Below are 24,435 nucleotides of genomic sequence, written 5' to 3'. Positions count from 1 at the left end.
ACCAGACACTGCAAAATTTGTCATGGAAGTCTCAGGCTTATTAGAACAGAATGTGAGACATAAGATACCTGTATTTAAACAGGTACAACACATGGCAATAGTCAAAACTGGTTAGCAACTTCTTAATTGTCTCCATGCATAACACAGCCTGGCAAAGTGGACATCCTGGTATTAATAAACACTACCTCAGAGAATGCAGCAGACATATCTCCTTCTTACACATCTTTTTCATCTTATATGATCTACTTTATGTGTTTATTTACTTGAATTTTCCCAGTGCAGGTTTATTTAACTAACTAGAGCACTGAATACTTATATCCTGTATTGGGGGGTTGGACTAGATGTCCTCTAGAGGTCCCTTCCTACCCAAACCATTCTATGATTCTATGATTCTATTTTAGATGAACTTACTTATCTACGTACTGCTTCCTTATTGCTTCTTAAAGCTCTGTTAGAAGTGCAACATAACCTTGCAAGTGACCTTGTTTTACAAAACTAAAAGTATTTCTAGAAAAAGACCCAAACTTCCTAAATGAATTAATCTTTCTTTTCTAAACACCACAATTTTTCTCTAAGGTAGGAATGTGGCTTCCAACATCTGCATACCCATACATTAATCTACTTGGGTCAAGAAATTTTTTCCTCCCTCTTTTACAAAACTGAAGTGTCAAAAGCATCAAGAATAGCGGAGTTATTCTAGGGCATCTTTGCCTGTTTTGCCAAAGGTAATTAAACTGTCCTGCTTCAGCCTCTATTTCCTAGTAACAGTGTTTCACTTGATTTTCCACAGAAAACTATCTGACAAAGGGCTTGGAGGAGGGAGCATTTCCTTAGGTGTAACACCCATCTCTGTCCCCAGATACCTATTGGAAAACCAGCAGAAGCCATGAGGACTCTGGAGATGCATCTGGACATTTGTTCTACAGATTATACATGCTGATGGCCTCCCCCAAAAATTCAAGTGACCCGATGCTTTTTAGGTATAGAGACTAAATCAGAAACCTTTCAGGTTTGCCCTTGGCCACTGAGCAGCGAGGCCGAAACATATAAATGAAGAAAGGTTCTGTTTTCTTATAACTTTGTGGTTTTCTTAATGATTATAACCCATATTAAAATCAAGAAGCTCATTTGATTGCCTATTTTAGATAGTATCTTCTGATGTTGACATTCACCACTTATTCCTGTGCTATTAACACAAAAAAGCAATTTACTGAATATTAAAAACTACAAAATGAAAAAAACCCAAACTTACGAAAGAAAGGGTAAATGAAGGCCTCATCCTGGAATTTTTTTTCTTTGCAAGCTATCTTTTCTTATCTTTATAGAATGAAAAGAATCTATCTATATATATCCTTTTGAGACGCAGATAGAGTTTTCTAAGACCTTATGAAAGGCAATAAGTTGGACAAAGTGGAAAAGACAGTAGAAGGAGTTTTTTTGTACTAGCTAGGAAATGAGACTTGATGACTGGATCTTTTCAGCTTGGTATAGACCAGAGTCAAGCTGTCCAGTTGTGTAATAGACGTAGCAATATTCTATATTATGCCACAAATCTGATAAACAGTGTTCACAGTCTGCTGATAAAATGAAACAGCTGACAGCCATTTTAATCCAGAAGAGGCAAAGGTCTTCTGAACCAATGAGAATTTTTGCATACCTAAATTTGAATACAGGGGTGCGTGCTGATTTGTAATGCTTACACACTGGTTAAGGTTAAAAATTAACACCTAAACCTCCAATATATTTGGGTATAAACACATGGAACTGTGTTTATGCATGTGGGTGAAAACTATAAATACAAGTATAATCTATTTATACATATAAATGTTTATATAAAAATGTATTTATTGTTTATATATATATATACATACACATGCACAACTATAATTACAAGATCGGCAAACTCATGCTAGTGCTGCCATGCTGTTACTGGACTGGAATTGCAGTATCACTAATGGTGAAAAATGAGGTTGCTAACAGACTAGACCTTGGTTTTGAGGATCATGTCATTGGAGTTTGTCGGAAATTCTGCAATACTCTACTTTGATTGTTTCACTTTATGTGCATCAAGGCCTGACTAACTGAGGGTGAGAGGCAAAGCCTGTTGCGGGATAAGGAGCAGAGGAAGAAAAAAATCTTCGGGGTGGTCCTAACTATTGCACCATCTTTACACAATTATAAGTGGAATAAGAGGCCATTATAAAATATTGGACTGCCTTCTGGCCAGCAAATGGTTCTTTTTTAATGATCCAAGAATTTCATTAATTGTTTGAGTGCACTGGGTATCACAGGTATTTTTTATTAGCTACATGGCTGTCAGACACTAAGTGCAACTTGAAAATGTATTGACCAAATAATTTTACATACTCCCAGGGGTTTAGTTATGCTTCTTTTCACCTCTCTTTCAGACTGATCCAAGTGTGGGTAGTGTTGGGGTTCCTCCACTAATAAACTATCTTCTTGTATTTCTTTAATGGATGCTGTTGTTTCCTTTGAGCCAGTATTTCTTAATTACTAGTGTTAAATGGAAATGTGCTGTCATCCCAGAAGTTGCAGCTACTGCAGCAGCAGGACAGCAGATTCTTTGGAAGACCTGCAAAATTAAGATCTTGGCTACTTTAAGCCCTAAATGTCCCATGACATTTTCCCAAGCACAGAGAGAGGCCTTGGCTTGGTTGTCCAGCTGAACTGCAAACATGTAATGAGATTTAGCCTAATTAAAATTCATCTGTAGCTTCAGTCTGCCATGTTCAGCAACATCTTTGTCTGCAGTGTATAAATATAATAAGATATTTAGCTTAAATCTTGTATTTTGCATAAACTTCAGGATAGGTATGTTTTTTTTTAGCAAGGGAAACTCTGGCTGTATTTAAGGTGTTGGCAATATTGCCTGTTAATTCAATAATTTCCAGTTTATTGTATAGCCCCCAGTTCAACATATTTTCCCCTTCAGGAAAATACTTAGACATGTGGTCAGGTACAACCAACTTAAGCATAGTTAAAAGCATTTAAGCACTGTTCAGAGATACATTTGCATTGAAGCTGTAAACAGAAGATAGACTGGGAGAAATGCACATTGTGGTAAATTATTGCAACCACACTAAGTGCAGACAATAAAATCTGCACTGACTTTAAACAAAACAAAAATCTGGGGGAAAAGGTGCATATACTATAAAACATTTGAAGTAAATTCTAAGCAGGTAGACTACATAGCAATAAGGCATCAAGACTTGACATTTATTACACCTACTTGAGTTTTGCTTTGAATATTTCCACCTTCCCCTCTCCCAGGCTCCACCAAAAGAGTGCTTGAATTTTGCTCATCGTTAACTTGATATTTGAAAAAACCTGTCATTTCCTTAGTGTTTTTTGTTTAGTGTATAACAAAACAGGGGGTTTGCACTCATGTTTGTAAAGGGCATAGTGCTAGATGAGCACAACACAAATTCACATTTATCAATCTTCTCGATGTAGTTTATAGGCAATATGTTTTCTGCAAGATCCCTCAGCAACACCAGAGGCTAACGGAAGCTGTTGCTGTTAAAGCTGAAATATGCTTAAGCACACCAAGGTCAGATGTTGCTGGCAGCACATTTCTTCACAAGTACTGTTGCTAGCAAGCTAGAAAAAGTTGGAGACCACTGACTGAAACAGAAATCTAATTTTTTAAAATGTAATCTCCTCTGCTTCAGTACCTATTTCAGGATCCCTTCCAGCTAATGGACTACCAAGACAAAGAAAGGCAAAGAATTTGTTCAAGGTCTCAAACCCCGATTATGAGACCAGTCTTCTGCTGATTAAATGTGTTCCAATTTTGTCATCTTAACCTAGACTCATATTTGCTATCTAGTAGTTTAGAAGTACAGTCAGAACATTACAGAATTAATGACTGCAGGAAGTTTGATGAAATTCAAGATAATGGTACACAGCTGGTGTTTGGCAGTGACAGTTGTTTTTGTTCTGTCTGATCATGTATAATATAACATACTGCATGCAGAGGTAAAAAACCCCTAAACTTTACATCTTTAAGACATTTTACTGATATTTGGTATACCAGGCATTAGTTTTTAAACCTGCTATACAAATTCACTCAAAAATAAAATGCAGAGCCTTTACCTATTCTCTTTCACAGCATGACATACATTTGCCACTTGACAGGCAAATTAAGAAAAATATCTCATTTATATGCTTTAGCAAAGGTATGTGAGCCTCTGGGCTGTCTCGTAATAACAGGAAATAGAAACTTGACTGCTGTGATCGCAATAGAAAAACAACAGGTTGACGTCTGGTCTAATGTCAGAGTACCAGGGAATATTAAATTCCATAAAGTTTAAACACCTGTGCTGCTGTAGGGTACTATTAAAGCCTTTTCTTTACTGCTGACTGCATTCAGCAAACTTTCACGTGTCTGTAGATCACCTCATTAAAATGCAGACTAGGACTACAGACCTTTGCAAGAGGGATAAAGGGGAGGCACAGATATTTTATTTATTTTTTTTTTAAGTGATTGATGACATGAGTAGCACAAGTATTATAGTAGAAGTTGAAGAGAACGAGAAATCATTTGAAAGAAGAATATGCTACTGCTTTCAGTATTGCGAAGGACTATCCAAAAAAGCAGAAATTCTTTTTTTTCTTTTTTTTTTTTGAACAGAACACAGATATCTTTCTTCCTCTTATCCTAATGAAGAATTTTCACCACATAGATGCGTCTAGAGATGGATTTAGGTAATTACAGCTTTAGGAAGGCTGTGATGTTGTATGCACATATAGCTAACTTATGCTAGGATTTTACATGGGATGCACAACCGTACATATAAAAATTAAGGCAATCTAAGTCTTCACTAAGATATAATTAACACAGTTAATGAAATAGCTGTCTGTTTAGCTTCTGTCCCTGTTGGCCATTTGTGTGCAATGTTGTACAGAGAGCCCTCTGCCCTGCCCCTTTTCTCCAGACAAGACTGCTGTGACCTGCTGTACGAATTTCTGTGCAAGTGTGCTGCACTTGTCACTTTATTCTAACTTAAGTCTGGTGAACAGATGAGAGAAAGCTGTTGTTATCCTTCTGCACAGGAGGCAAACCGAAGCACAGATATATTAAGTAGCTAATGTAAAATTTCACAAGAAAACTTTGGCTGGCAGGATCTAAATACAGATCATGAAACCCTGATACCCCAGCTCCCCTGCAGGACCATTGTGTCTGCCAGTCCCCATAAGTTCTAAGATGCTTTGATGTGCTGCTCTTGCTACGGGAAATAACAAAACAACATTAATATACATTGAACAAATTTATTCTGGGTTCAGAAAGGTTCAGGCAGGAAATAAACTTCCACAGTAGTTCAGATCTGAATTCAATAAAACTTTTATGAAACGCTATAAGGAGCACCAAGAAAAAAATAAGGGCTTTTGATAGTAGAATAACTGGCTTTTTCAAGATCTATTTTTTTTCCTACCTCCATTGCTTCCCAAAAGTGGTATAATGAGGTCTCTGCTCAAAGTAATTAAAGCTTCTAATTAATGGGAGAAAATCACATTTACATATGGTATCACTCCCAATTTCAATTAATTGCTCTAGACAAGAATTTATTCCAAATTCTCTTTCCGAGAAGGTACAGAAGTCTTAACTAATGAGTCATTTTTTTCAAACATGATATCCTGACAGAAAAAGAGAATTGGTATTATTCTAGCACCAAATAGCAACCAAAGTTTAAAGGAAAGAATGTGCACATGGCAAATCTTTCAGATCTGTGAGTGAGTTTAGCTATCAGTAACAATTCTGTCATTTTTCAGATCATTCTTGAACTGAGAACCTGGATCTGCTCCTGGAAATCACAATGTTTTTCCCGGTGATTTAAAAAAGAAAGTGAATTTTTTATATTTATATAGCTACCTATAGCATAACACTTATTTACTTTCCATGAGGTCCCTGGAAACATTCTAAAATAATTTCTCAACAAAATAGTATCAGCTCTCTGCACCTGTGGACAAGCTGCCTTTACAGGTAGTTGTAAATAGGGCATTCTCATATTTTGAGGGATCATCCTTTCTGCTTAACAAAATGAACATGTGACATGCAAAGATGAATTTGTTATTGGGTTTGGCTCTTTTTTCATCAAGAAAACTGAAAATAACCCCTCACCAATCATAAATCCCCCTGCATATTCAGGCAATCCTTATTCATGGATGGAATTTCACTGGGAGGCAGAGCAATGTAACAAATACCCTTTTCTTGCACTGCTTATTCAACAGACTCATTCACATAACTTTGGTTCTGGGCTTGCAATTAACTGAATTTGATTGAAGTGTCATTATTTTCTAGCTGTGCAGTTTCTCAAAGAAAGACTGATTAGTGGTGATCTGCGATATGTTTTTTACTTCTGATTCATGTTCAGCCCAGGATAAAATTCACTAGAAGCTGTTACTAAGCAATGGTTGTAGAAGACCGGGTAGAAGTTCAGGATCTCTCTGCTTTTAAACCCCTCACAAAACATCCATCACATCTCTGACACCTGAATATTCTTTGACAATCCGCCCCTAAGCATGTAACTCTTCTCTGATCAACAGACTACAACTAGTTTTCTGATCTTAAGTAATCACCCTAAATTGCACGATAGTCAGTGGTGAGAATGGGATATCACCTAAAATGAGATTAATCCACCACTGCCCTATTTAGGTTAAGGGAGGCTCGTGTGTTCTATTTAGGCTTTGGCCTTTAAATTACATAAGATAAATTTTTATTTGGGACTACATCTGTTCCACTACTGTATCCATAAACTAAATAGTGCCAACCATCTGGACTGTTTAATTATTACAACAGTCCCTGGCATAGCATCGTCCCTGGGCAAATCACACTTTCCCAAATGGTTTCTGGAAAGATTCTGGGCTACGATGGGCCAGAAACCATCCTAAATAGAAATTCTGCATGTACCATATCTTGTTTTGGAGGGTGAAAGAATTTAGTAGCATGGATGTGGCCTGCCTGTGCCAGCTGGCCCAGGGAATGGGTCCCAGCACTGCTTAGCTCACTAGTATAGATGTAGACTCAGCCTACAGGCCAGTTCTAAAGAAGCACTTAAATGACCCCCCCAGGCTGAGTACTACAACGACAGTTGGCCTGCTTGTGACAATCTTCCTCATGTGGCCCAAGCTGCTGTTGACCTTCTTTGCCATGAGATCACACTGCTGGCTCTTGGTCACCACCTTGTCAATCACAATCCCCAAGTCCTTTTCTGTAAAGCTGCTTTCCAACTGGTTGGCCCCCAGCCTGTCCCGGTGCCTGGGGTTATTCCTTCCTAGGTGCAGGACTTTGCAGTTTCCTTTATTTCAGGAGATTCCAGTTTGTCTAATTCTCCAGCCTGTCAAGGTCCCTCTGAATGGCAGCAAAACCCTGTGGTGTATCAACAACTCCTCTGAGTTTTGTATCATTTGCAAAATTGCTGAGGTACATTCTGTCCCAAACTCCACGTCATTAATGAAGATGTTAAATAGTACTGGCTCCAGTACTGACCCCTCAGGTGCATCACTGGTGACTAGACTTCAGCTTGACTTTATGCTGTTGATCACAACCCTTTGAGCCCAGCAGTTCAGTCTGGCCCACTGTCCGCTTACCTAGTCTGCTCTTCATCAGTTTGTCTGCGAGGATGTTACGACAAACAGTGTCAAAAACCTTAATACAGTCAGGATAATACATAAACTTCTCTCCCCTCCTCCACCAGGCCACCTATATCATCATGGAGGGCTATCAGCTTGGTTAAGCATGATTTCCCTTTCACATATCCATGCTGACTACTACCAATCACCTCCTAGTCCCTTGTATATCTGCTCCATCACCTTCCCAGGAATCAATTTGAGGTTGACCAGCCTCTAGTCCCTGGATAGCATTCAAAAAACTTTGCTTCTGGATGAACACTCACTGTCTGTGAAAAGGGGCCTTCCACTTGGGTCATTATCTGCTTATGCCATTCATCTATCTGCCTACCCATCAGACTTTTACAGTAATTTTTGAAACTGGTTTTGGCACAGTTGACAAAAGGGTAGTGGTTATAAGTTGCATGGAAATCAGCTCTGTTAACGTCTTTGTTTAAAGAATTGCTACTGAGGTTGGCAGAACCTGACCCATCAGTCAGAACCTTGTCATTTTGAAGTAGCTCTGGCACATGGCAAAGAACAGCAGGAAGCAAGCCAGAGAAGGTAAACAGCAGATAAGGGGGAGACAGGTATATTAGGAGCAAAAATTGTAGGAAGGAGTTTGTCATTAGAATTACAGAGGAGTTTAGGTTGCACAGTGAGGAATATAGGGTACATACAACACCGTTGCCATGCATATATAGGCCACCATGTACCACTAGGTCTGTTTCTCATAGAACAAACTGTTCTGATAAAAGTGGCTGATGCTGAAGCATTTGTGCTGCAGTGAATGCTAGTACTTGCTCAGTACAGACCCTTCAGCAGAAAAAGGCATCACAGTGCCTGCCTGATTTCTCAATGTCAGTTGGTTTGCTGCCTTACTACAGAGCTGGGTGACTTTGAGCATGGCTAGATGTAAAACTAAGGTATAAAAAGTGGGCTTTCAGCTCTTAACAGTTAGATGATTTGAAAGTTCATGCACATCCAAGTTTAGGAATTCACATAAAAAATGTTCATGAAATACAACTTTGGGCATAGAAATGTTAACATTCACTTAAGTTTTATTGCATATACCTTTATCTTTTGTCTTCTCCATTTTTTTTTTTTAATCTCACTTCAATATCATGAACTACAATAGATTGATACTTTCAGTAAAAATTTCCACTAAACAGACCTGGAACTGTACTTCATAAACCTCATGCCATTGACATCTAGCTTTAAATTATTTAAAACAAAAAAGCCAGACTAAAACCATCAAACTTTAGCAAATATATTGCAGTAGGTAAGTAATTTGGAAAGCTTTCTTTTTCTTTCATAAATGTATACACAAGTCAAAGCACAACTTTTAAAAGTGTAATTTAGTTCTTGTAGTTGTTCATTAGTTAAAATTTGATTGGTGGCTATAATCAGACAGTTTAATGCCTTTTAATTTTTCAATATCTCTCACAAGGGATGAGATCTCTTACCCTCCCTTCAAAGTAAACACCTTCTCTTACATTCATTTGCAAATGCACTTCCTAAGACAGGGAGGTTGGAGCTGCATAATGCCACACTGCAAGCCACTTAGGGGCAATCAATTAGTACAGGTGGTTGAAGGGACTGTATTATATCCATGTATCCTCTATTGTACAGTTCTCTTTCTGTACTGGAAATTTTCAACATGCAAAATTGCTGCTGCAATCCAAGAAAGTTCTGCTTACGGAAAGCCTGATCAGACCCTGCACACAAGGATAATAACACATCATAATAACATGGTACATACATCACAGTAGCATTATACTAATAGTAACTAATTTAGACAATATTTATAGCAATCTCTGAAAAAAAGGATTGAAGTGCAATTTTGATAGTGGCCAAGTTCTAGGCATGCAGTTCTATGGTACTTTGGAACTATCAAGCTCACGTACAATTAATAATCTTAAATTTCTGGCACTTACTTTCTTTGATGTCCAGAAATTTGAGAAAAAGAGGAGGAAGGAGGTAACCCTTACTTTTCTCTTCAGCAGTTTTCTCTGTCTCTCTTCCTTCTTTTATTTCATACATTCTTGCTGGCCTTTTAAACCTGGTTCACTGCACCTGACAATGTTCCTCAGGATGATGCTGTCAGCTGGGAAAAAAAGAGAGGCTAGGAGGTGAATGCAAACAAATGACATTTGTTTGCATGGCTTGTAAAATGTGAACAACCTTCTTTTACTTGTCTTACTTGTATGGCTTGGAAATCAAAAGCAAAGACATGAATGTGGCAAAGTGAAGAAGGAAAAATATTGTAGGTACAGTTGTAACTGATCAAAGAGCCTGTCTGTTGCTGACACCAGCTGGCAGTAAGTGCAGAAATCCTGTTTAAAGCACTAAAGATTCTGAAATAATTATGCAGGTATACAAGTTAGTTCTTAGAAGTTGGAGAATATTTGTGATGCAGAACAAGAATTCATTCCTAATCAATTCTGCAATAACTAAAGAATTCCAGGAGACAACCTGACCCAGTAGAGGGTATGAAAATGTCTCTGTATAAGGGTGCAGCCTTGGGACCAGAAGTAAATAATAGCCTGTTATCAGAGGATGCAGAACAGGTTATCTTAAGCCACAGAATTTTTAAATCAATTATATTAGCACATCTGTCCTAGGATTTGTTTCTTCCCAGGCTGTCTGTAAATGGGGATGTGTTTTGCCCAGCAACAGGAAGCACCATCTCTTACATTTGTTTTACACTGTTTAACTAAAGTAATTGGAAAATATTATCCACCATATGCTACTTCATTTCAATGAATTATAAAATGTACAGAAGCACAGGCATAGCAATGACTAACAGTTAGCCTTGTTTCAATGAACACAGATCCTGGCACGCTGAAATAGAATGATATCAATGCTGCCTGGCTAGGATTCCTTACATCATTAACACCAGTGGAGGAGTAGGATGTTATTAACATTTCAGAGGAGGAACGAGATTTCTCTTTTGGTAGTAGATGCAATCCTGAAATAACACCTCCTTATTTACCAGCATATGTAAAACTAGCTGTTTATCTTGTTATACCCTTGGCCTTTGTTTCACACTGAAGTTTAACGATTATCTACCATGCCATCTTCACTGCCATTCTGTAACCTGCTCCTTTATTTTAATATAAATATTCTGAGGCATTTGACTGCAACTAGCTTACAAGTAATAAAGCCTGTCTTTATGTGGCTGTTCACATCATGACTCGGTGGCCCAACAAGCTTTGTCCTATCTTTTTTGGGCATTGTCCTATGCTCCCTTTCAATTGATTTGTAAAAAAAGAGGCTTTGGCCAGCAACTAATTCCTATACTGCCTTTGGGAAGCATACAAAATGGATGTAGAGTTTCATTCCTATTATATTTTGAACTCTAGTAATTAGCTAGTTATTTATCAGTTGAAGAATTATATATCTACTTTCATACAGTGCTAACCTAATTTGAATGTTGTGTGTTTCACCATCTCCACTCCTCATCCCATATGCCTGGTAGGCACATTGTTCATGCGAGAATTGTTTCATTAATGAAGAGAGGAAAAACAAATACTTATTTAGGAAGGATATGAAGCAGTGCTTACATCCAAACATATTTGGAAAGTATACATTAAAACTTCAAAAGAAAAATTCTGTTTATCTGTAGAAAAAATAATGGTAGTCCATCGTTTGCCCAACCGCAACTGGAACTTGGAGCATCTGGCACCTATTTGTAATCTGATCTAGACAATTAGAAGTGAAAGCACCCAGGGTAATGCAACTGATTATAAAATATCTATTTTGGCACTGTATATAATTATATGTATGTTTGTGTATTTATATATAATATGTATATTTTAAAAAAAACTGTATGTTGATCTTTTCAAAAATACTTGTCTACAATGTTGTCTGTAGAAACACACATTGGCCACATAGGTATTTTTGACGTTTTTATTTTTCATCCTCAGATTCTTCAGAAGAAAAGACAAGAAAAATTCTTTCTGATGTTTTGAGCACTTTCCTACTCTCCATTTCAAGTCGGATATGTTATTTACCCTGTCCATAAGAAGCTTTTACAACCTCGTCTTCCTTAATAAAGCAAACCAAAAGACATTACCAGAGCAAACTGGAAAGACTGAGCAGTGGGGATGATATCTTGTCACTGTCTAATTTTCATGTGGCTGTACCAGCAATTTTTTTCTGTCACAGCTGACATTCTTTGTGTTAGGTTGCAGTGAAAAGGTGGGAGATGAAAAGTGGGAAACAGCCAGAGACAAATAGAGGAAAAGCAATTCCATTCCTCAAGATCCAAACGAGTAAAACCCTTCTATCCAGACTTAAAATACATGAAAATTGAAACAGCGACCTTACTCATTCCTCTTTTATAGAACTACAAACCAATATGCTCTTCTGTAATTGCCTTTAAAAAATTCTGTGCTTTCTTGTTAGTTTGAGAGAATAAATTGCTTCAGAGCTCTCTCCCCTCTTCCTTTTTATAGTTCGTTCTTCTATTTTTTTACCTATGACTGCAAACTTCAAGTGATGTGAAATACGTGACTCTGAAAGTGACAGGGGGATAATTTCTTTGGTGATTGGCTTAAAAGAGAAAAAAAAATAGGAGCACTGAGAGTCAAGGCTAGCTCCCTGTTTCAGGGGACTACTTTTCCCTGTAGTACAAGTAGCATTTCTATGAGCTTTATTTCTTTTCCGAGAGAGCACAAGGGGTCAGCAGAAACTGGTAGCTGATGTTAAATTGCATTTCAAAACCTTAAGCTTCCTGTGCCAAAGATTCGTCATTTCTGTGGAAACTTTGGTTCCCTCTAGCAACATTATACATCACTCTGGCTAGCACTGCGGCAAACTGCCAAAGGTACTGAAAAAATGCAGCATTAAGTGTGTTGTATATTCACACCTTTTGCTATGGGGAAAATCAATACTGACAACTCTTCCTTCAGAGGCCAGAAATTCCTCTGGAAATGCTTCCAGTGCAGGTCTCCAAAGACCACGTAATTGCTTATACCTTTGTTAGATTTGAGCGTGATGCATATTCCTACTAGCAGGGCAGGAGAGGAAGCAATGCCGTATTTTCTAGGGTAGCGGGTAACAGTGTACTGATTGCTTCTAATCACGTCAGGAGACAGAAGACCCAATCTGTGACACTATTTAGCAACAAACAAAAAGATACGACTATGTATCACCAGAAAAGTAAAGGCTTTAACACTCCCCACACACAAACACACTCACCTCCCATATTGCAGCTATACAGCTCGGGGAAAAAGGGATGGTTAAGATGAGTGCAGGAGGTCGGAGTCCTCAGACTGATCCTGACTCACATTTCCACAGTGTGAGCATCAGGTGAGTAACAGCAAAGCTGGACTTGGATGTCAGAGAGTTCAGCTTCACGGGCAGAGTGATGGAGCCGTGACCACCCCTCGAGCTTCAGGGTTCTTGTGCCAGCTTCTCTAATCTTTCTGCACAAAAGCACTAGCACTGGAAGCATGAGTTAGGATGAGAAAACATCCCATCACCATTCCTTGCACGCCCAAGCATATGTTCGGGGACTTGCCATTTTATATCACACCTTGGTATCTCAGTAGCTCAAACTAATCCATAATTTTGAGGCAGGAGTAGAGTCCCCTGTGACTGGTTCAGATGATTGTATATTTCAGCTGATCATTTGTTCTCCTGTGATTTCTAAGTAACATTTATCTTAATATCCCTTTGGCAATCCTGCTCTTTCTATCCAGCATGATTTTATGCAGGCTTGTATAAGCATATGGTCTTCTGCATCTGATCTCTGGTGATTAACCGTGCCTTCATTTGCATTTTACTTGTATCAGGATGATGTGTGAATTTCTACTTTATCCAAATAAGATTATGAAATTGTGTAGTACCAGAGAGACAATGGAGTTATATTAATGATGAGTGTGTGCTGGAAGCGGGGAGGGTATTAAGCTAATTCTCCCTATAGAAAAGAGATCATAATTGTGAGGCTTCTTGTTGATCTCTGATTTTTTTTTCTTGTCTCCCTTTGCTAGACTAGAGGTGGCAAAAGGCAAATTCACAAACATGAAACATTTATTATTCTCTTGTGGTTTCTGGTTGAAATTGGCAAATTTACAAGTGATAAATAACCTTATTTTGGTATTCTACTGGAGAATTAGACTATTAAACAGGCCTTTTACTGTACTGAGAGAACTTCTGACTATTCTGGGAAACCAGAAAAATTGCAGGAAAAAATACAAGGATATAAATATATATTATATGTGTGCATGTGTACATACAATTATATGGTGTATGAATTTTATATATATTTTTAATAAAACATAAAAAACATTTTGGTTCTGATTCAAATCCTGGTCCTTTCTGTTTCAGTCAGTCAGGGAGATGTCAGTAATACTGTAATGCTATAGATTTTATTGGAAAACAGCCTGGTTTAAGCAGATGCTGTTGTTTTACAAGAGTACAAGCATGTATTATTTCATTTAATAAATGCTGCTACTTAGGTCACTGTCACCATCTCTTCTTAATTTTTGAGATTTGGGTCGGTCCTGCTAATTGCCCATGTTCATGCTCTTCATAAAAGGCAAATTCAATGTTGTCAAATGTCCTTGGGATTTTGCCAGCTCTCTTTTCTGTTCCCATTCAGTCACACGCAGCTATGAAGGATGTAGATGATCTTAGCAGATACAGGTGCCTCCTCAGTGACATCAATTATTGAGCTGCTGTTCTCCCTGGAGTTGCATTTGCTTTTTTGCTGACTGACAAGAAAAGTCTTGGCTTGCTTTAGCCTCTTGATTCCTTGATCATAAATCTGAGTACTCAAGTACCTTGTTATTAGAGATACACAATAGTGACACCTGTAAGAACATATATTCACCTAATAAGACTGAGCATATACAGAATTACACAAACAGATGCAAGGAGCAATCTGAAGAAGTTTCCAGTAATTGGTTATAGCTGTCTTCTTATTCTTTCTCTCCTCCCACTCTACAGCATGTAATATAAGTTTATTCATATTCCAGGCAAATAATAAAGATTGTGAAAATAACTCAACTGGAAGAGATTTTTTTTTTTTTTTTTTTTTAATTAAAGGGTGTTGCAAAGCTCCTTTTGCCAGGAAATTGCTTGTAATGTTGCTATGTGTGCAAATTATTTACAGCACATTTGTTTCACGAAGTAAAAAGTTTATATTGCTCTATAAGTACATCCTAAGACACTGAGTGCTATTTGTCACAAATATGTGCTGTCAAGAAAGGCATCTCACCACAAAGGAACAGGAGCAGTTGTGCTAAATCTTTTGTGGTACATGTACATCCTGTCATTTGTTATGGAGAAATAATAACGGCACAATAGTGCAGTTCCAGCAGACAGCGATGAACTGTCAGGGCTGGAGACACTGTGAATGAATGAACTACTGCTTGTTTTCTGGAGTTACTGCTGTGTATGCCGTTATATTAGTTTGGCTGAACAAGTCTGACATAAAGATTGATGCCACTGACTGGCTGTGGAGCCCCTCTGAAAAACTGTTCTCAGTCTCTTTCAGGAGGAAGCCTGCATTCCAGTGAATTGCTCCATATATTTGGTGAGGCATGGCATACGCTTTACAGAGGTCTGATGTACATCTGCATGTTTCTCCATGGTCATTCTTTCAATGCCTTATTTCAGAATTACTTCATTTTATTTGCTGTTTAAAGTCCTAGGAAGATTAAAGAAATGTAAAGGCTGGTTCTTCAAGCGTATACTCATTTTAAGAATGAGAATAATTTCCTCTGCCTTCAATGGCGCTATTCACATATCTAATGTTAAATGTACTCTTGCTCATCTGGACCTTTTTGTGAGCGTTCCTCAATTTTCACTGAAGTTAGTGTGAACTTTTACATTACATTTCGTAAAGCTTTGGATAAAGCCTTCATATACATACTAGGAAATCAATGTCTGCTACCTGCAAAGCCTTGAAAGTACCATAGAGGCTCATAGTGATCTTACAGCTGATCAACTTTGAGATAACTATCAGTCTCAGTAAATTTATGTTAAACACTTGGTACAAACAATGCATCAAACAATAGGATTTTTACCTGAGGAGAGTGTGGAATTAAATCCAAATTTAGATTCCCCATCTCTGGGAGAAAGAGTTCAAACATATGTCTCTAACTGCCTGAAAAGCTGGAGAAATTTAAACCATGTCTCATTTGTCAGATCTGAAAAGAGATTAAATCTTATTAAGTTTTGATTGATATTACACTAGTCAGTTCAACTTAGATTAGTTTCTCTGAGTTAGAAAACTCACACTTTGTAAATTCATTTTATTATCAATGCAACACCACAGGGCAGCCATCTTTTATAGTGACATTAAAAAATGGAATGTGATGAAATATGTACTGAACACTATAATTAGGATTTTTTTTTTAAAAAGCATTTTTATTGTTTTAGTAAATAAATCAACCTTAATTCAGATATCTGCATATAATAAAATAATTTTCCAAATGATGGCAGGCAACTATAAAAATTAGCTCAATATTATAGGTTTTCTTACACCAAATTTTGTTCAAAGAGAAATTAGAAAACATTGGTTTTGGATTCTAGTATGTATTTTGCAGCTTAAACTCTACTATTGTTACAAGTAAAAAATGTTCTTGATTTACTGACAGTTTATTTTACTTGTAAAGAATTCTAATAAGGACTTTTTTGTACATGTCCCAGGAAAACAAATTTTCTATTTTAGGTAGGATCAATGTTTCATTTCAAGTTTCAAGATAGTAAAAAGCTACTTTTTCCATACACAAAAATTCTATAAATAACATGAATAAAGTAACAATTATTTTTCTTTTGAAATGTATATATAATCCATACTTTTTCTCCTTGTTTGACTGTTTAATTTATAGCAGCTTGGAAAAATGTTACTTTGCCAGAAGAATTATTTGTCTAAGCTGTACAGCACACATGAAATCTTTTAAAATGTCATCTTGCAGTATTGTGTTTCTGCATTTGGTCTATGTACCACCTGAGGAAGCTGGAATTAGATACCCTATCACTGTGTAAAATAAGGCTATTACAACATATTTATTAAAATTCTTTATCAAAAAATATATTAATAATTATTTCTTTTCTTTAGATTTACAATTATGAGATTAATAAAATTATCTTTATCACATTTTATTGCATATTATTACTCCTGCAGTCTACAAATTTTTTTAATCAAGGTAATTTTTGTTACTAATATAAATGTGTGTGCTGGTTTTGGCATTAGTACTTCAGCCTTTTCCCCATCCTTTGTCACTATGTTTCCCCCCGCATCCAAGAAAGGATGGAGATTCTCCTTAGCCCTCCTTTTGTTGCTACGGTATTTGTAGGAACACTTTTTATTGTCCCTTATGGCAGTGGCCAGATTCAGTTCTAGCTGGGCTTTGACCCTTCTAATTTTCCCCATGCATAACCTCACGACATCCTTGGAGTCCTCCTGAGTCACCCCGCCCTCCTTCCGAAGGCCGTAAACTGTCCTTTTTTCCTGAGTTGCCGCCAAAGCTCTCTGTTCAGCCAGGCTGATCTTCTTCCCCACCAGCTTGTCTATTGGCACATGGGGACGGCCTGCTCCCGCGCCTTTGAGATTTCCTTTTCGAAGAATGTCCAGCCTTCCTGGACTCCTCTGCCCTTCAGGACTGCCTCCCAAGGGCCTCTGTCAACCAGTGTCCTAAACAAGCCAAACTCTGCCGTCTGGAAGTCCAAGGCAGCAGTTCTGCTGACCTCCCTCCTTACTTCTCCAAGAATGGAAAACTCTATCATTTTGTGATTGCTCTGCCCAAAACGGCCTCCAACCATCACATCACCCACAAGTCCTTCTCTGTTCGCAGACAACAGGTCCAGTGGGACGCCTTCCTTAGTTGGCGCCCTCGCCAGCTGTGTCAGGAAGTTATCTTCCACACTCTCCAGGAACCGCCTGGACTGTTTCTTCTCTGCTGTACTGTATTTCCAGCAGACGTCTCATAAGTTGGAGTCCCCCACAAGAACAAGGGCTAGCGATCGTGAGACTTCTTCCAGCCGCTTATAGACTATTTTGTCTGCCTCTTCACCCTGGGTGGGTGGTCTATAACAGACTCCCACCACGGCATCTGCCTTGCTGGCCTTCCCCTGATTCTTACCCATAAACACTCAACCCTATCATCACCATCATTAAGCTCTAGACAATCAAAACACTCCCTAAAATACAGGGCGACCCCACCGCCTCTGCTTCCTTGCCTATCCCTTCTGAAGAGTTTATAGCCATCCATCACAACACTCCAGCTGTGCGAGTTAAGACCCATTTTGCATCATGAGTGCTCTACCGTCATTATGGTATTCAGGTGCCTGAACATAGGCATTCAGTGCAATTTAATCGCCGAGAGTCCTGAAAGGATTTTCCCAGGCCCCTCCAAGCCCCTCCTAGTCTGACAGAAGTGGCGCACATAGCATTAGATGCCTATTTTTACACAAATTAAATCAACCCCAAGAGTAAGATTAATTTAATGTACCTCTGGGCTTTTAAACTAGACTAGGTAGCTAGTCTAACCTGGTCACATAGTCAGTAGTTGGTAGAGAAACAGGGAACTTGCGTGGGAGACTCGTACCGTCTGAACACATGTACTTTAGAAGGGTGGGAAGAATTCCCTTTCTCTCTCCAGGGACCACTGAGGGAACTCAAACTCCTAAATTAGACAAATTTTAGGTAGCTAAGTTTAGGGGAGATCAATCTCTCCCTGAGCGACTGATAAACCAGTACGCTGATCTGACCTGCTCTGAGCCAATCCGACATAATCTAATCTAATCGAATTGAATCTAGTCTCACCCAGCCTTTGTGTTCCCTGGTGGTCTAGTGGTTAGGATTCGGCGCTCTCACCGCCGCGGCCCGGGTTCGATTCCCGGTCAGGGAAACAGTCTCTGTCAGAGGTCTGTGTCTGTATGAGGAGCAGCCAATGGGCAAATGGGATGCATCCTCTTCTGTATCTATTTCCCATAACTGTGCAGTCCTTCCTCACCAAAAGTCACGACTTAAACCATCTTTATACCCAACATACACATTTCTATATTCTCATTAACTACTGTCCCTTAACAGACAGGTAGTAGTCTCCCATTCCACGGGCTTCCACCACTCCCCCAACATCTTTATAAGACCAGGCTGTGACTTAGGCCACGTCTGGCAAGTTGGGTGCTCAGCACAGGAGAAGCAGCGTGTTCAAGTGTTCGGTGCCAAGACCAGCTTCCTTTGCGTCCAGTTGCCCGGTTCCTCGTGAAGCTCACTCTGCGTGGGTTCAGGTCGCTCTTCTTACAACACACAACTCACATCACAGGTTGTTTCTCCCCCAGGGTTAACTTTCCTTGAGGCACACACTGGATCTCCCCATCCTTCTGCATTCGCCACCAAGTACACTCGGGTCCTTGAGCAAAGACAATCCCACGAATGGATTTGACTTTTCTCAAGGCAGGAGCAACCCACACCACCTTCCCCAGCCACTTCCCTATGTGCATGCACTTGTGCTGGATTTGGCTGGGATAGAGTTAATTTTCTTCACAGTAGCTAGTATGGGGCTATGTTTCGGATTTGTGCTGAAAACAGAGTTGATAATGCAGGGGTGTTTTGGTTATTGCTGAGCAGTGCTTACACAGCATCAAGCTGTTTTCTGCTCCTCAGACTACCCCCTCTGTCCCACTGGTGAGTAGGCTGGGTGGGGGTGCACAAGCAGTTGGGAGGGGACACAGCCGGGACAGCTGACCCCAACTGACCAAGGGGATATTCCATGCCATACGATGTCATGTTCGGCACTATAAAGCTGGGGGAAGAAGAAGGAAGGGGAGGATGTCTGGAGTGATGACATTCATCTTCCCAAGTCACCGTTACACGTGCCGGAGCCCTGCTTTCGTGGAGATGGCTGAACACCTGCCTGCCCGTGGGAGGTGGCGAATGAATTCCTTGTTTGGCTTCACTTGTGTGCATGACTTTTGCTTCACCTATTAAACTGTCTTTATCTCAACCCACGGGTTTTCTCATTTTTATGCTTCCGATTCTCTCCCCCATCCCACTGGTGGGAGAGTGTGTGGTGCTTAGCTGCCGGCTGGGGTTAAAGCACAACAGTCCTTTTTGGTGCCCAACGTGGGTCTCGAAGGGTTCAAGATAATGACAGATTTGATCGGAATGTGCCAGGTCAAATTTATAGCTGTTATTGCTGTTTAGCTATTAATTGCCAGGCTCCTGTGCTTGCCGTGGTCTTGCTTGCCTCACTGTATCTTAGAGTCTAGGGCTTGTTAGTGGCTGCCTTCTGCTTTCGCTGCTGGCTGTACTGCTGTACCGCTTATCCTCCTACTGTGCTGTGCCTGGGAGCAGTTTGATAACAGCAATGGTGATGTGCCTGGGCTGGCAGACGGCCAGGGCATCGCTGCTCTTTCCGTGCTGCTGTGCCGGACAGGCTGGAACTCCAGTGAGAACTCGAGTCAAAGGGACTGTGACCTGTGGATGAGTCCACGCAGGAGCAGGACACCACGACGCGTCTGTGGCCGTGGCGAAGCCCACGCTGCAGCAGGTACACCTTGAAGCATCAGTGGCCGTGGTTATGTCTGTGCCGCAGCAGCTATACCTCTGAAGGGATCGTGGCCCTAGGGTAAGTCCACGCTGGAGAAGGTACGCCTCAAAGCCTCCGTGGCCGTGGCTAAGCCCATGCTGCAGCAGGTACACCTTGAAGCATCAGTGGGTGGGCATGAGGTCATGCTGGAGCACCTCAAAGCCTGTGGCCATGGATAAGGCCCCGACAGAGCAGGTACAGCCCTGGAGGGACTGGAGCCGTGGGTAAGGCCGTGTTGGAGCAGGTTTCCTTCTGAAGGGGCTGGGGCTGTGGGTACGGCCACGCTGGAGCAGGTGTATCTCTGAAGACATTGTGGCCCATGGAGAAGGCCACGCTGGAGCGGGTGCACCTCAAAGCGACTGTGGCTGCGGGTGAGTCTAGCTCAGATAGTAATGTACTTCAGTACATGTTTAGTCTTAGTCACATATCCTTAATTTCCAGTGAAACTTAAGCTAATGCTTAAAATTTCACATACACCTAAATGCTTTGCTAAATCTAGGGACACACACAAATCATAAAAGTTGTGTGGTTCTTAGTGGAAATTCTTATGTCTATTTGTATCTTTACCTGTTGCATATTGTACCATATGTAATTATTAAATTTTAACAGTCTTGTTTTTTTTTTATGGGGATTGCTTATTTATTTATTTTAACTATTTGTTTCTTCAGTGTGTCTTGTAGCAGAAATGAGAAAGACAAATAGTAAGTTAAAATCCTTTTTTTCTACATGGCCTTTCAAAGTTACATTACTTAGCTGCTTCTGAAAATCCCACTGATTGTCTCATACTAGAACCTGATCATTGGTGTAAAGCATATATTACAGAAGATCCTTTAAAAGCCAAGACAGGTGTCATATATCTTTAAAAGTATCTGGATGTGATTGCAGAAGTTTGGAATCAGTATGCTTCTTTTAAAGCATTTGGAAATTTCATCACAACTAATTTCCAGTGGGTATTTTAAGGTCTTACTTTTGAACAATTCTGCATGTTTGATATATGGCAAACAGGAGCATTTTGAGTAGAGCAACTTTTCTTCCCCCAAAATTCCAACTCAGCTATACTTCTGAAGCCCTGGTTGAAAGATGCATACTTCAGCTTTTGTAGATGAAGGGTTTAAGCCTCTCTGTCTAATCTTTGCAAGAATCCCTGCACCTGAATTGAGCTCCAGTTATTTTTGAGACTTTTATGCAAATACCCATTTAGTCATTTGACAAATTTACTTCAATACACTAGATTATTAAACAGAAATAAATACATGTAATTTCTTTACAAGCTTCATGATTTGGGTGTCACATGTTAGTCACATGCTGTCTCTTTAGTCTGTCTTATGCTAGTCTTTATCTTTACACTTGCATATAAATACATATGGAAGAGGTATGTTTGAAGAAAGACATAAATGTCAGGAAAAAAATGACTAATTGTTCCCAGAGAAAATTGGTCCACCATATAGGCAATGGTCAATCCTCTTACATGCCACATTTTGCCCTTCAGAGTAAGCAGTGTCCATAAAGCTCCTTTGAAACGGGCCTGTTCTTCAATCAGTGTTTATTGTTGAAAGGAGCACAGACTGAAAATGCCTTTGTATTTCTTATGACACCAGCAACACGTTTCCTGAATGTTATACCTCAGATAGGCATCTAATCACAGTATAAGGGCTTGGGAAAAGTATAAAGGTTTCAATCTGAGGCACAACCTTCAATAAGTTATTTAAGATAGTAAGACATATATTCATCAGAAAAATTGGATGTTTCATGCACCAACGAGGCATTTGAAGTATTACGGTAATGGAATCAGAATAAATATGTAAACCTTAGACAGAAACTTAAAATTTTGCTTCTTTTCTAAACAGTTATAATCTCAGAATAGCAACATGCTAAAATAATTTTGATCTGATGATCAGCATCTACTGTGACGTAGGTGCTTATATATAGGCAGGGTTTGAATATTTTGGCTCCACAGGGTGGCTCAGAAAAGCCACATATGTCAGGTGAGCTGTGATAAATTTACACATGACCATGTAACTCCATAAGCATTTTATTAGGCTTAGAAGCTGTTGGTGAAATATCTTGACTAGTGAAGCACATAGTTTCATAATTGCCTTGATCTTTTTCAGTCTTCTGCTTTTTGGGGTCAGCTCCAGGGCCATTGCTTAACAGCTGGTTTACCTTTTGATATTCTATCTTAATGAAATGTTTTGTGTTTTCCGTATGAACTGTGTAAGCTCACAAATATTGCCCTATTATCATAATGTGGAAAACTTGGAACAAAGCTTCAAATTTTACATCCAAGTGTTAAAAAAAAAAAAGACAGCTTCCAGATAATGAGTTGAAATAGACTTCTGCTTGTAAAAAACATTTTATACACCTTGTTTGTTATAATGTACCAGAGAAATGGCTTAGTCACCATATTTTATTTCTTATAAACATAATGCATATGAATAAGCTTTGAATAATAAGTAGAACCCATAAAATGCAATAATTAACTCCTCTCCACATTGAAGGTTTTATAAAATGCCTATTTATACCATAAAAATAGGGTAAACATTCTTGTAGGAACTGAAGGCTCTCATAGAAGTGCTCATAAAGGTGTAAAAGAGGCAGTCAAAGGGAAAGGCAGTAAAGAAGAATGAGCCTACTGAGACTGGAGAAGATGGATGTGACAATCAAAGTATGTACAATTACGTGAAGTGAGTGACATACAGTGGCCATTTCTGATAGCAGATATCATAATTAGATCATATGCTTCAGGAGAGAAAATCAGGCAAGAAAAGAAGAAATTGAAGCTTATCAATTCATTAGACAAATATTAAACAGAGGGAAAAAGTTCAAACACTGTCAAAATATAAGGTTTCTGGAAAAGATACTTCAGGCATGTGAAAAGTAATGAAGGACACTAAATGGAATCTCTCAAGCTCAGTGTAGAAAACAGAGACATAATAGTGAGGGGAAATGGAGTCACCAAATTAATGAATCAGAAGATGGAGCCTAAAAAATTAATATCAAAGTAGCAGAAACATCAAAACCTTCATAGATGCCAAAGCAAATGATCAGTACCATCAAAATGAATAGAATATGCTTACGGTGATGATTAGTGCATAAAATGGGTATTTTTTCAAGAAATTCTGAACTAATCAGGATTACCTTCATAGATACTGCATTGCTCCCCAAATCTTTTTATCTGCAGAGAATTATGCACTACAAATAATACTGCAAATGCTACTAAGAAGCTGAATTAACCTGCTATTAATAAGTGTAACAAACTTCTAAAGGTGACCAATATATGACTGTCTACACCATTTCTGAAACAATGCTTGAAAAGAAGAGAAAGTAGGAATGATAGTGGTTTTAATTGTCTAACTGCTGAAAAAAAATACTTGTCAAACTGCAATTACTGTCACAGCACAGCTTTATTGACATTACCAAAGAATTCTTAGCCAGATTATTGTCTACAGTGAAAGAAACTGAAGACAAGAAACAAAAATTGAAAGTATGATGTTTCAGAGGAGGAAGATCATGTATTTACAAATCCTATAGAAAGCATAGGAATAAATTGCTAGTCATCATTAACTGTACTTATTTTGATGCTTTGATGCTCTTCACCAGAGCACTTTATCGAAGGATGCAGAAGCTCTGGGGCCTCCAACACAAGAAGGACTTGGACCAGCTAGAGTGAGTCCAGGGGAGGGCCACGAAGATGATCAGAGGGCTGGAGAACCTCCTCTATGAGGACAGGCTGAGAGAGTTGGGGTTGTTCAGCCTGGAGAACAGAAGGCTCCGGGAAGACCTTACTGCAGCCTTCCAGTACTTAAAGGGGGCCTACAGGAAAGCCAGAGAGGAACTTTTTACAAGGGCGTTTAGTGATTGGACAAGAGGTAGTGGCTTTAAACTGAGAGAGGGTAGATTTAGATTAGATATAAGCAGGAAATTGTTTACTGTGAGGGTGGAGAAGCACTGAACAGGTTTCCCAGAGAAGTTGTGAATGCTCCCTCCCTGGCAGTGTCCAAGGCCAGGTTGGATGGGGCTTGGAGCAACCTGTTTCAGTGGAAGGTGTCACTGCCCATGGCAGCGGGGTTGGGACTAGATGATCTTTGAGGTGCCCTCCAACCCAAACCATTCTATGATTCTGTGACTATAATGGCCTACTACAGAAGAAAGTACAGAATTTTTTAGTAATATAAAAGGCAGCAGAATGCTCATGTTGTATTTATTATTCCATGAATGGTCTGCAAAAGTTTTCCAAATAAATTGTACAGTGGCT

The 24,435-nt window shown here is 39.2% G+C and overlaps 1 non-coding gene across 1 annotated transcript; it reads left to right on the top strand.

Annotated features, from left to right (window-relative positions):
- Nucleotides 1-18,425: 18,425 nt before the first annotated feature.
- Nucleotides 18,426-18,497, top strand: TRNAE-CUC (transfer RNA glutamic acid (anticodon CUC)). The gene has a single exon. It is a non-coding gene; the product is annotated as a tRNA-Glu (tRNA).
- Nucleotides 18,498-24,435: the final 5,938 nt, after the last annotated feature.

This window comes from Accipiter gentilis, chromosome 16 (assembly GCF_929443795.1).
Source record: "Accipiter gentilis chromosome 16, bAccGen1.1, whole genome shotgun sequence".
NCBI classification, from domain to species: Eukaryota; Metazoa; Chordata; class Aves; order Accipitriformes; family Accipitridae; genus Astur; species Astur gentilis.
Note: the sequence above shows the minus strand (reverse complement) of the source record. Positions and strands in the feature narration are given on the sequence as shown.